At 42.8% G+C, this 11,959-nt stretch overlaps 1 long non-coding RNA gene across 1 annotated transcript; it reads left to right on the top strand.

Annotated features, from left to right (window-relative positions):
• Positions 1-7,080: 7,080 nt before the first annotated feature.
• LOC138569036 (uncharacterized) lies at positions 7,081-8,880 on the top strand. The gene is made up of 4 exons (XR_011303069.1): positions 7,081-7,267; positions 7,668-7,770; positions 7,893-8,024; positions 8,287-8,880. It is a non-coding gene; the product is annotated as an uncharacterized lncRNA (long non-coding RNA).
• Positions 8,881-11,959: the final 3,079 nt, after the last annotated feature.

Genomic DNA, 11,959 nt, shown 5'->3' with positions numbered 1-11,959 from the left:
CCAGAATCTGGACAGAACATCTAAAATCACCAGTTGCAGCACATTTCTTTAAATGCAAGCTTATTATCCAATTGCAATTGTTATAAACTGTAAAGAGGAGGGAACATTTGGATGCTGCTCTCTTAGCATGAATGTTTATGGATGGACAAAGTATCAGACCTAGAACTGCAATGCATGAACAATGAATTTACAAACTGATATGCAAGTTAGGCTTATTTACTATAGATACACGAAAATATCTTAGGAACTCTATGAAGAAGAAGACTGATATCCTCAATGCTGGTAACAAAACATTTGAAGATGGTCGACTATCACACATGTACATGAAATTCGACTACAGGCTACTTGTCACCAGAAAACATAAAGAGAGCATTCAAGCTTGCTTTTTGTCTATGTCACTATGGATAACTACACATAGTGTAAAGCACAGGTTATGACTGCCACCAATATCTACTTTGAAATTATTAGCACGTCTTTGGTGGTAGCATTGTTGTCTGAACTAGTAGACTAATGCCTTTGATAGTGAGAAGTTACCGTTCTAAGATGGCAGACAGATAGGCCATATTGAAGAACGAGCTTTTGAGAGGAAGATGCAATTCTTGATTTTCTTTAACAGGTGAAAATCCCCCAAAATGAACTTTGTACAAATCAATCCTAAATTACTCCAGACAACTGACTTGATGCTTGTTAGGTCGCAACCTCTGGCCCTGATGCTCAGTCACTTACAACAGGGTTCACACTTGACTTAAGTATTTTCTTTTTTTCATTTGATCGTATATTCGTGTCTCTTGAAGCATGACCCTCCTTCCTTTCAGGACTAGCCTCTGGGCTGATTAAGGCTGGAACCTCCTTCAGCCTGATCGCCTTGATGAGCAAAATATCACCTTCGATATTCAGGAATCTCGATCTCGCGAGACAGCACCCAGCACAAAATCATGTTCCAACTTCTGAGAGAAATTCGTATGTAGGACCTACTTTAATGTATTGTTTTTGTTGCATTTATTGAAGGTTGGGGTATCCTTTTGACCAGAATTGACGTACATAGGAAAGAACACAGGAGACATAGTCAGTCCTGAGATGGGATGTTTTTACAATATGTTGAGGGTATCTGAGAATGAGAAGCCACGTGTTGAGAAGAACAGGTAATGGAAACAGAAACCTGGGAATGGCCAGTGTAACAGATATAGCCTGTACAATTAATGAAGGCTTAGAGCCACAATAAAACATATTAGGCATATTCACTTATTTATCGCTGAACAATGCAAGGGAGGGATTGCCCTCAGTTGAGGAATGTGGGGGGCGCTTCACAGGGTGAAGGTGGAGCTTGAGTCTTACCTTGAAGCATTCAAGAGATGGAACAGTTTTGGTATCTGGGGGAGTGGATTCCAGTGAATTGTGGCACAGAAGGAGAAGGAGAGAGAGTGGGAGGAGGCCTGAGGATGAAGGGTATGGAGAGGTTAAGGAGGGAGGAGGAACTTAAGGTTAGTGAGGGAGAGTACAGCGAGATGACATCATCTAGTTGGAGGCAAGACCAAGGAAGGATTATGAGATAACAAAGAGGAATTGGAAGAAAGAGTGATTTTGCATTCAGTGGCATCCAGCATTGTGGTGGTGTCAGAGGCGGGAAACAAAGATCGTAGGTTGCAAGAGTGCAAATAGCAAAGTTCAGGATGTGGTCAAGGGGAGAGAGTTGTAGAGGGGGAGCCGAAGGAGTAAGCATGAGCATGTTATTGAGTTTATTTAGGACAAAAGCACAGATGCATTGGAGTCTGAACCAAGTAAGTTGAACCTAGGGGTTTCTCCCCCTGAGAACATTTTTTACAATAATGGTTTAAATGGTGCATTTCAAAGCACTTTATGTGAAACATTGATTTAAAAGCCACACAGTATGACATCAGTTGTGTATGGTAGCACATGAACAACTCAGTAGATAAAACTTACCAACAGTGCACATCAGCATTCTCCAACACATGTTCATGATGCCTTTGCACACAAGATGTGCCAGTATAAAAAACATTCTCATGCTGGCTGTTCCTATACATGTCCATCAAGCTGCATTAGTATCTGCCAGCATTGGCATATAAGAACTCCCAGCCGGTATAAAATGCCATGCCACAGAAAGAAAATATGTTCAGACTTGCCATGCCAAAGTAGGCAAGTCAAGCAACACAATAACATTCATCACGTTTGCTTTACCCTTGATGCCCAATACAAAATACCATGCCCCGGTAAGAAATCTGACAGGCTGCCCAAATATATACCACTCTAGACAAGCAAACTTTTACTGTTTGCTTTATCATAGATGCCCAGACAAAAATCATATGCCAAAGTAAGAAAGTATAGCTAGATGTGCTGCTATATGCCCAGTACAAAAGTGGCATGCCAAAATGAGAAATTATAGCGACGATGGCTGCACCAAATTATTTCTGTCTAGTCATGTAAAAACACTTGTCATGCTTCATTTATCATAGATGCCTTGTGGAAAATGCCATGTCACAGTACAAAAGAATAGATTGACTGCACCAAAATATGCCAGTATATCAATGAAATAACACTTGTCATGCTCGCTTTATCATAAACGGCCAGTACAAATGCTATGCCCCAGTAAGTTGTTGGAGCTAAATTGCAAGATTGTGAGTTTTAGGTGTTGAAGTGATGATGTATGATGGAAAGTAAATGTTGGATAGGACATTGTGATTAGCAGTGGAGGTGGAGAGAATTGTAATATCAGTTTTAGAAGTGTTAATCACCAGGCAGTTTAATGGCATCCAGTGATGAATGGCCATGAGGCAATTGGCGAGGTTTTGAGAGCTGGTAGGGGTGAAGGATGAAATGGAGGGAAACGTCTGAGTATCATCTGCAAATAGGCGGTAGTGAAACCGGAAGGAGGAGATGAGCTTACTGAGGGAGGTGAGGCAGATCTTGAACAAGAATGGGCCAAGGACAGAGAATCGGGGTGGGGGGGTCACACAGGAAGGAGAGTAGGTGAAGAGGTGAAAACATTTCAGTCAGATAGGTAGGACGCAACCCAGTTAAGTGTGGTGCCCCTAAAGTGGAGGGGGGCTGCTGTTTCCCAGACTGAAAAGCTGCTGAGATATCAAGTAATATTAGAATGTAGGGGAGTTGAGAGGTAGGGAAGGCAGTGATGATAAAGTTGGAGACAAAATCCAGATGGTAGTTGGTTGCAAAGAGAGTGATCCTCAATGTAATTTACAAAGTAGCTGACAATGCAGGGGAAGATGACTTGTTTGAGGATTGTGGAGTGGTAGAGCAGAACAAAGATAAGTCTGTGGAAGGAGTGGTTTATGGGGCAGTAGTGGGTTTCTTAATTAAGAGAATGAAAATCGGTTGTGAGAAAGCAGGATAGGGAGTGTCATTTAGGAAGAGAGAGCACAGCCTAGTGTCATGCAGAGCTTGCAAAGGTGGGAGATTAGTTCAATAGGATGATTTGGCAGCATTAAGTGTGGAACACATGGCAAGAAGAGCATCTTGAAAGGCACCAAAATGTGTATAGGAGTGATCATTGTGCCATCATCACAAGTGGAGGCACACAGATGTCCTTCACTTTCACATGGTAGCTGCAGTTGTCAATGTTTGAGGGGTATAGGCGTTAAAGAAGTAGGCAGGGTGGTGATAATTAACTGAGGGGGTAAGAGTGCCATTGAACTAAGTGAAGGCCACTTTGATGGAATGCTCAATGGGAGGAGAGAGTTGGAGAAGGTATTTAACTTGGTCTGGGGAAGGAGCCACATAGTTATGTTTGGACTTTAGCTTATTGATAGATGAGGGATGGGTGAGTATGAATGGGGTGGGTAGAATGATGGTGAAGTTAATACGTGAATGGTCAGAGGGTGATGGATCAACAGTGTTGGAAAAGGAGTGGAGACTTGAGAATAGGAAGGCAAGATAGAGGGATTTCCCACCAGTGAAAGTCTGGAGTACAGTGAGGCTCACCAGTGAGTGGTCCGAGAAAGTACTGTGTGCAGGGTATGCAAAGAACCTGAGTAAAGGTTATAGAGGGTCATAGAGAGGATAATGAGGAGCAACCACTGTCATTAGGTAGGCACATAGTAAGAATGGATGGGAAGGTGGGGGAACCATATGAACACATGTGGATAGGTTAAAGGAGAGAGGAATGTGAGGGGTTTCTCAGAGATTGGACCATGAATTGTGGTCATGATTACAGTCAAGCGAGTTAGAGGTTCTGTTGGTTAGCATCCAACAGAGAATGGGCTATGGGGCAAGAGGTAGGTATAGTGGTGCATTTAGTTGGTTCCATAGATGACCAATACATGCAATTATAAATCATAGTATAATCAGTGATTTGGGCCAATTAGCACTATGAAACTTACTAGAGAGCTTTAGCAATACAATTAAAGCCCCTGATTCCTTGGGGAGGTCCAGCTCACTTCCTAGTTCTCTGTCAGTTGTGCTTGGGCATAAGAGAGAGGATCAGAACTGATCAACAATGAGGAGAGTGCATGAGAGAATCTGTGGTAGCCAATCAGGGCATTTTCTTTGACTTTTCCCCATTTCATTCCTTTTCAATGATTTTATATTGTGTATTAGGCATGGTTTTGAGGTTTCTTAAAGTCTGGCTCCCCCTTTGAGAAACCCTTCATGAAAGCTTTTAATCTCCTTTGCTTCCTTTTCCTCCTTTTACCACCCCCAAAATATAGACAAAATAAATCCTTTAATAAAACCATTTGATATTCATAGTTTTTGTCTCTTTTTCCCGTATGTTTCCCCCTACAATGCCGAAACATAAATAAACCCTTTGTCAACATCTTTGTGATTGTTCTTATATAATCCTTTCCTCAATAACCCCCAAAAATAGAAACATAGAAGACCACTGTGAAACACTTTGTAGAAACCCTTGTGACAACATGTTACTTAGTGCTCCCCAAAACTGTAATGGAACAATGGATCTCTATGGGGCATATCATCTTCGGGTGAGGCAAAGGGCCATGATGAGGTGGAACATATGGAGGGAGAGATAGAGGGACAGAAAGGAGATGGAACTCATAGAGGCAGAGATGAATGGGCAGTAGGAGAGGGGCACACTTACAGGTAGTGATGGATGGACAGCTTCAGTTACAAAAAAAGGAGGAAGAGATGAAGGAGCCGCAGGAGGTGGAACATGAAGAGGTGGATTCAGAGAGGGAGGAGGAACACATGGTTGCAAATGAGAGGCAGCAAGTGAAACAGGAGGAGGTGGCTGAATTGGAGCAAGCAGATGGTTGGTGGGAAGAGGAAAACAGGGAGGAAGAACAGGGCAGTAGGAACAAGGCAGCAGGAGGGGGGACGCAATAAGTATGCAAGGCAGTAAAGGTCGCAGATATGGAGCAGGGCAGGTGGAGAATAAGGTGGCTGATTGAGATGCTACTCGTGGCTCCCATCCTAGAGAGGGTATAAAGGCAGATCAGAGGACAGGGAAAACAGAAGGGTAGCATCCCAAGAAATTGTGGACAAAACCCACCATGGGTGTGACTGTACTCACCCTACCTGAGTGGAAGCTAGAGGCAGGGGTGAATGATGGTGTGCACAAGTTCTGCAATAAGGATTTGGGGCATGAAAAAATATGTATAGGGCAGGCTGAAAAGGCAAAATAACATATTTTGCTGTGGCATAAACCAACCTTTTATATGTATGGGCCATCCACCAACATAGCACCATAGTAACCTCCTCCAGTAGTGCCTAGAGTTCATCTGTTAGCATATCTGGAGATGCAGGAAATTTACCACCATAACATAGTGAATAGCAGCATGAGAGAGAGTCCCAACTACAACCAGTGACACTAAAAGCCGCTATCAGTCCAGTGTTGCCTTTGTTGGGTCACCACCCCTTTGATGGAAAGGTTGGATTTGCCTATATATAGGATCAGCAGCATGATCCTCTGTTCTGGCATGCAGTAGCACATTTCCTGCATTGCGGCCTGGTGGTCAGCTGGATGGGGCAGGAAGACAGTGCAGTTCAAGATGCTCCTGCACTGCAACTAGACCTTCCTTGCACTGCCAGTGCTTGTTTCCCTTGGACGCCCTGCCTTCCTTGCACTTAACCCAGGGCTCTGTTTCACTGGGTGCACTTCTCCTCTTTCCTCTCCCCTGCACTTCTTGTCTGCACACTTGCACAAGCTAAATGATACTAGGCCTAGTAAGATCATTTGTCTTGTTCTCCCCTATTTCCCCTCCCTGCCCGGTTGCTCCTTGACACACTTGTGTACAAGCGCATTATAAATGACCTATCAATCAATAAATCATGTAGAATTCCAAGAGGTAGCCATTGCAGAATTCAAGTTGTGCTATTTCAACCTTTGGCACACCCTCAATTGGTTCAGCACAATTCCTACACATGAGGCATGCCTGAAAATATATAACTACACTGTGAAGTACATGCTGCACCAAGCGGGAAAAATGCATGCTCATTTTAATTCTTAGGGTGCAACGATGTTAGGCCCATTAGAAACAGCAACACATTCCAGATGTTGGTTCAACGTTTTAGCCATTGCATCACCTCCTCCACCTTCCCCACATCTTAGATGACAGGTCCCATGTAGCATTTGCCTTCATATGGATCCACACGCAGAATGGCACAGTACTGATATGCAAGCACTTGCTGTCCTCTATGATCACTTTTGTATCTCGATCCCTCTTGGCTGACAGGGGAGGGGAACGTGAACAGGTGTGGGGACAAAGCTGTATAGTTATTGTCACTCTACTCCACTACTCCACATGACCCTAGCAAAGTGGATTTTCTTGCCAACATGCTGAACTAGTGCCTGGCCAACTTCAACATTTCTATTTCTACTTTCTACTTTGTATTTCCAGTGGTTAAGTGCTTCACCACCGCGTTGCGGCCGGGGCAATTGTTGACTGTTTATATTAGGTATGATATTAACATTAGATCACTCACTTTGATAATGTACGCCCCATGCCCTTATAGACAGTCATTTTTCCGCCTTGAGTGACGTGTGTCGTCTGAGCACGTAATACCTATTCTGATCCACGCCTGAATACTGCGGACTTCAACTACCGTGAGGACTAGCGTTACTGTGAACCCCTGTTCACAGTTTCTCCAGCTTCGGGATGTCGCCCTTCGTGCAGCTACGTAATCGAGCTGTTTAGCCTTTATTACCCTGGAGGCAGGAAGATAGGCTTAGTCTATCCCTCCTACACTGCGAGTACATCGGAAAGCACGTCGAGTTGAGACTGACGTGAGGAGGAGCCACAGTTACCTAGTTCCGCGCGAGGTTCATCTGACATCTTCGGTAAGCAGCGTTTCAGTAGCTCGCGGCACTTTGAGCATTTCGTTGTTCAAGCTTTCTGAGCGAATTATTAATATAACGTGCCACCGGTTCTCTATGGCGCATCGACTGACGTGGTCTAATCAAGTGGATGTAATTACAAAATGTGCACCCTTATGATTCGACAGGTATTACGATCTGATTACTTACGGGATAGCTGGTGTACTTTGGAACTAACAGGTGAAGAGCGAGTCCACTTAACAGATATTGCGAATTGCGTGGCACAACCAGATGCAGACTGGATTTAGCTGCATTTACAGGGACATATTGAACCTGCCTTTTTATTAAATTTGAACCTAGGTGTTTCCTAGTGTGCCCAGTCCCTCTAAGATCAGACTAATTTGCATCTTTATTATTTCATCAGGTAATTTTCACGTCCATCTGGTGTAAACTCAGTGATTGGCAACTGAAGGTGATCGCCTCAGTGGAGGATCCATAAAGATCATCCGTTTGAAATCTAGAGCAAGGTACGAATTGTAGAACCCCACCTGCGTGTCTGGGTTGGGCAGTTGTATTAATTAATGTACACCCTATAGCTTCCCGATGCTAGAAGCGCTGTTAACAGTGTACACTCTGTTTTTGACAACAGGTTCCACAACTGACCAACGAGGGAGGACCCGTACAGTGATTCTTGTTTTCACTGTTGTTCTTCTGTGCGTGTGACATGCTTCAATAAGCCTCTTACCCTTGCATGTCCAGGTGTTGTAAACAACCTACTTAGGTAAGAAAATTGAGCGCAATGATGATGTTAGGGAGCGTGCTCTCTGTTGTGCACCATTTTCATAAGAACCAACTTAATACCTGCTGTTAGGGACTGGTCAACTCGTTTGGCTGTGTTCTCCATACGTGAGAAATAGCAGTACCAGTGAGCCTTTGTGATGTGTGAACTTGGAGTTATTTTTGAGCTCCACAGACTGTCATTTTACAGTGTGCCAATGTAGAAGGATTACTTACCAGTCTTTTTATATTTCGTTTGTCCACAGGTGTGCTCTGTCTACCTCCTGCTGGATTACAAGCCAAGTTGATTGCCAGAGCAGGAATTCGTTGCTCGTATTTTCCAGTGTTTAACCCCCACTCGACAACAATAGCGTGTGGTTGGGTGGAGTATGTTTTAGAGTGAAAAGCTCTCCAATTAGAAAACGGTTGTTTCTGTTTTTATAGCCCTTCAACATGTTATAAATAATATTGGTGTGAATTGTTTTTTAGATATAAGTACATGCCCCTGATGCATTTCCCTTTACTGTGTGCGGAATGAAACATGTTGGGTTGATTGGGAATGAAGGAGTGTGAGATTGAGTGTTGAATCGAGTATTGTATGGTTCGAAATTGGTCAACTTCATTTATTTCAGCTTGACTTTAGATAGTGATTATTTTATCTGTCTTTGTTGTGAAACCTGAGTTGTTTTGGTTCATTTACACTTTCTATCCCTGTGTGCTTTTTCTTGCGTTGTTTTCGTTTTTGCAATTTTTATCGGAATGTGTCGATGAATTGTAATAACCTTTTGAAGGTGCTTCGTCCTGTTGATCAGTGACTTTTAATTATTGTTAACTGCAAAAATAAAATTGATATGTTAATATTTTGCCTATTTTGTATGGTGAAGTGGTAAGTCTGCTGTTTAATTTCCAAATATATTCAGCTAATAACCTTTAGGGTTGTTATAACTTTCCACTGAGGCTTACTGCAGTGGGAGGTAGATGTCTCACCTGTGTCAACACACTGTTCACCAAACCTGATGTATATTATGTATAGGTTTACCTAAGTCAGGGAGCCAGTTTGGCTGAGCAGTATAAATACTTTTTCCCCCTACCTCATTGCACTGTTCTGGTACAGTCTTGCATTGAAACTAACGTTGACTGGCAATTCCCAAGTGGTGATTGATTTTACTCATAAACCAATGGACACCATTGGTTTTCATCAAATGTATGGGGCAAATGGTACAAAGACAACATTACCTCCATGTTATTGGTGAACAAGCACACTGTCATGCGACCTTTTTTTTTTTGCATGCTCAGTCTCCTCCATCAAACTGACCTGACACTTGGAAGTAGTATTACTGTTTAAAATGTATGTGGGCTTGACTTCTGGAACAAGAGTGGTACATCAGCAAAATGTGCTGAGTTGATAGTAATATGCCGGCAGTGGTTGAATCGTGATTGGCTGCCGGTGGGTTGGCTGCAGTTGAGGTCTTGTGTTTTCACCCAAGTTATGTGCATTGTGCTGAAATAGCTGCAATTGTGTGGTTTCCAGGTTTAGCCCTACCTTACCCTGGCAAAATGGGCCTCATTACAAGTTTGCCGGTCGGGGAACTACGGTACCGGTAAGCTTGCCTGTACCGTAGTTCCCGAATCAGTAAACTACAAGTTGTGCTCGCGGGTGCCTTTTTGCCCGCCAGGTCGGACCTGGCGGGCACAGCTGCACCCACAAGCACAGCATGCTGCATGCACCGGTACCATTCACGAATGGTGCAGGTGCATGCGCTTTCCCCATTCCCATTTGAGCCCTGCAGGGCTCAAATGGGAATGGGGAAGAATTTTTTCTGGCACCCTGGAATGGGTAATTAACGGGTCCACTGGGGTTGTAATACCCCGGTAATTGTCCATTCCAGGGCGCCGGATAAAAAGAAACACTCTGGCGGCAGCCGTATCTGTATTACAGGCACAGCTGTCCGCCAGGGTCGTAATGAGGCCTTTGTCTTGCACAATGTTCAGGTTGTTGTAGATCATTGTGCTGGTTGAACAAACTCCACACGTTTTTGGTGGGCTAAAACATAGCTTAATATGCTTCACTCATTATAAATATGTTGGTGGGGTTGGTGGTTGTGCTATTTGTTGTCAAGCTAGCAAACACCAATGTTTTGCAGTTGAAGCGTGTGTGTTCTCCCACGTTCTGTGCATTGTGCTGTATAGTATGGGTCCATAAAGGTGTGGCACCCAAATTAAGCCCCAGCATCCCCTGGCAAGGCATTTTCTTGCACAAAGTTCAGTTGACAAGCTGTTGCAGATCTTTGTGCTGGTTGAAAGAAATCCACACATTGGACTTTTGTGGTGGGCTAAGACATGGCCTAATAAGATTTGCTATAAAGAAATTGGTGGGGTGGTGATTTGGGCAGTGCCGTTGGTTATCTAGCATCCACACACTGATGTTTTCCACTGCCAGGTCTTACAGATATCCCTGGAAAGATATTGTACACAGGAGGAGGATTTGTTGTCTTTCTTGTATATCAATGAAACTATGATATTGTCCTCCTTCTCTTCAGAGACGAGAAAAATCACACATCCTGCAGCCTTACCCTTTTTAGTTTTAGCTATTAGATGGTGCTGAAAGGACTACCTTTGAGCCAAAACTATTGCCATTAAAATAAGAGCTTTAGCATAAGAGCTTCAAATCGGGGCTTTGAATAAGAGTCTCTAGTGCTTTTCAATGAAGATGACATAGGAGGATGGATTTGTGTAGTTTGGATATGTGCCACACCCATTTAACACCCATCTTTAAGTTAAATATATATGTTTTTCCTCGCATTCCCACCCATCTCCACCTTAACAACAACCCTTTTTGCACTTTTTAGATGAATTTGTATTGTGTGCTGAATGTGTCAGCCATTTTTACTTCCAAAATGGCGACCACTGTGTGTTAATGTTAATAAAATGTTATTTGACTTGATTGATGCTTTTAAAAATATTTACTACAGCTTCTAATTTATGTTAAGTATGTTAATGTATTTTGTATTAGAAAATAACCAAGCTAATGTTATAGTTACGTTTGGATCTAAAATGTCTCTGAAAATGCGCTTGCACTGATTTGTGGTGGTTGCTCGCGTGCTTTGAGATGTAAGAAGTAGCTGATTGGGTGTGCAGTTTCTTAGTGATGTCCCTATTATGTGATTGGCTCTCGAATATGTACTTTTTTGCCACATGGCTGCCATTTTATTTAACTGACTCCTGTTTTTTTTTGTATCTCTAATTCTTTTTTCGTTCTCCTCGTATGTGTCCAGCATGGCATTGCCCCATTTCCTTATTCATGTAAACCTGCTTTTCCAGAAGGCATGCAATTGTTTTTTGCCAACGGGTGTGCAGGGGCCATAAATATAAAGTGACAGGGAGGTGCTTCTTCCTTTAAAATTGCTTCCACATTACATATCATAAAGTGGGGAAGTGTTGAGTTGTCATGGTGAAGTCGTACATATCACATTGCAGAGTTTTATAATTAACTTTTTCATTTCAAGTAATGCACAATATGACATTATTTTTTAGACATTTGTAAGGATGTCTTTCGAAGATATGGGATGCAGAAATATTAACAAGAATTCATTTACTTGGTGAAAATGTCAACCATGCCCTGTTTCCTGCCGTAGCATAACGTTGTTTAAAAGCCACCATTGTGATTAAGGCGTTAATCCAGCCTGAAGCTTTGAGTGCGTATAACCTGGCAGACTTTGCCTTCACTTCCCACGTGTTAACGTTGCTACTGCTTGACCATAGAGAGTGCACTGAGCATTGGTGCTATTGTTATCAACTAGTCTGTGTGCGATTCTAAATGATGCAGTTTTTACATTTCTAAAGAATTCCAAACTGTAAAGTCGCCCTTTCAGCATCAAGTGTTGAATTTAGATAACCCTCTTTCGACTTCTGTTGAGAGAATCTTGCCAAACGGAGACC

Source organism: Ambystoma mexicanum, chromosome 2q, assembly GCF_040938575.1.
Source record: "Ambystoma mexicanum isolate Mex_15411 chromosome 2q, UKY_AmexF1_1, whole genome shotgun sequence".
NCBI lineage: Eukaryota > Metazoa > Chordata > Amphibia > Caudata > Ambystomatidae > Ambystoma > Ambystoma mexicanum.
Note: the sequence above shows the minus strand (reverse complement) of the source record. Positions and strands in the feature narration are given on the sequence as shown.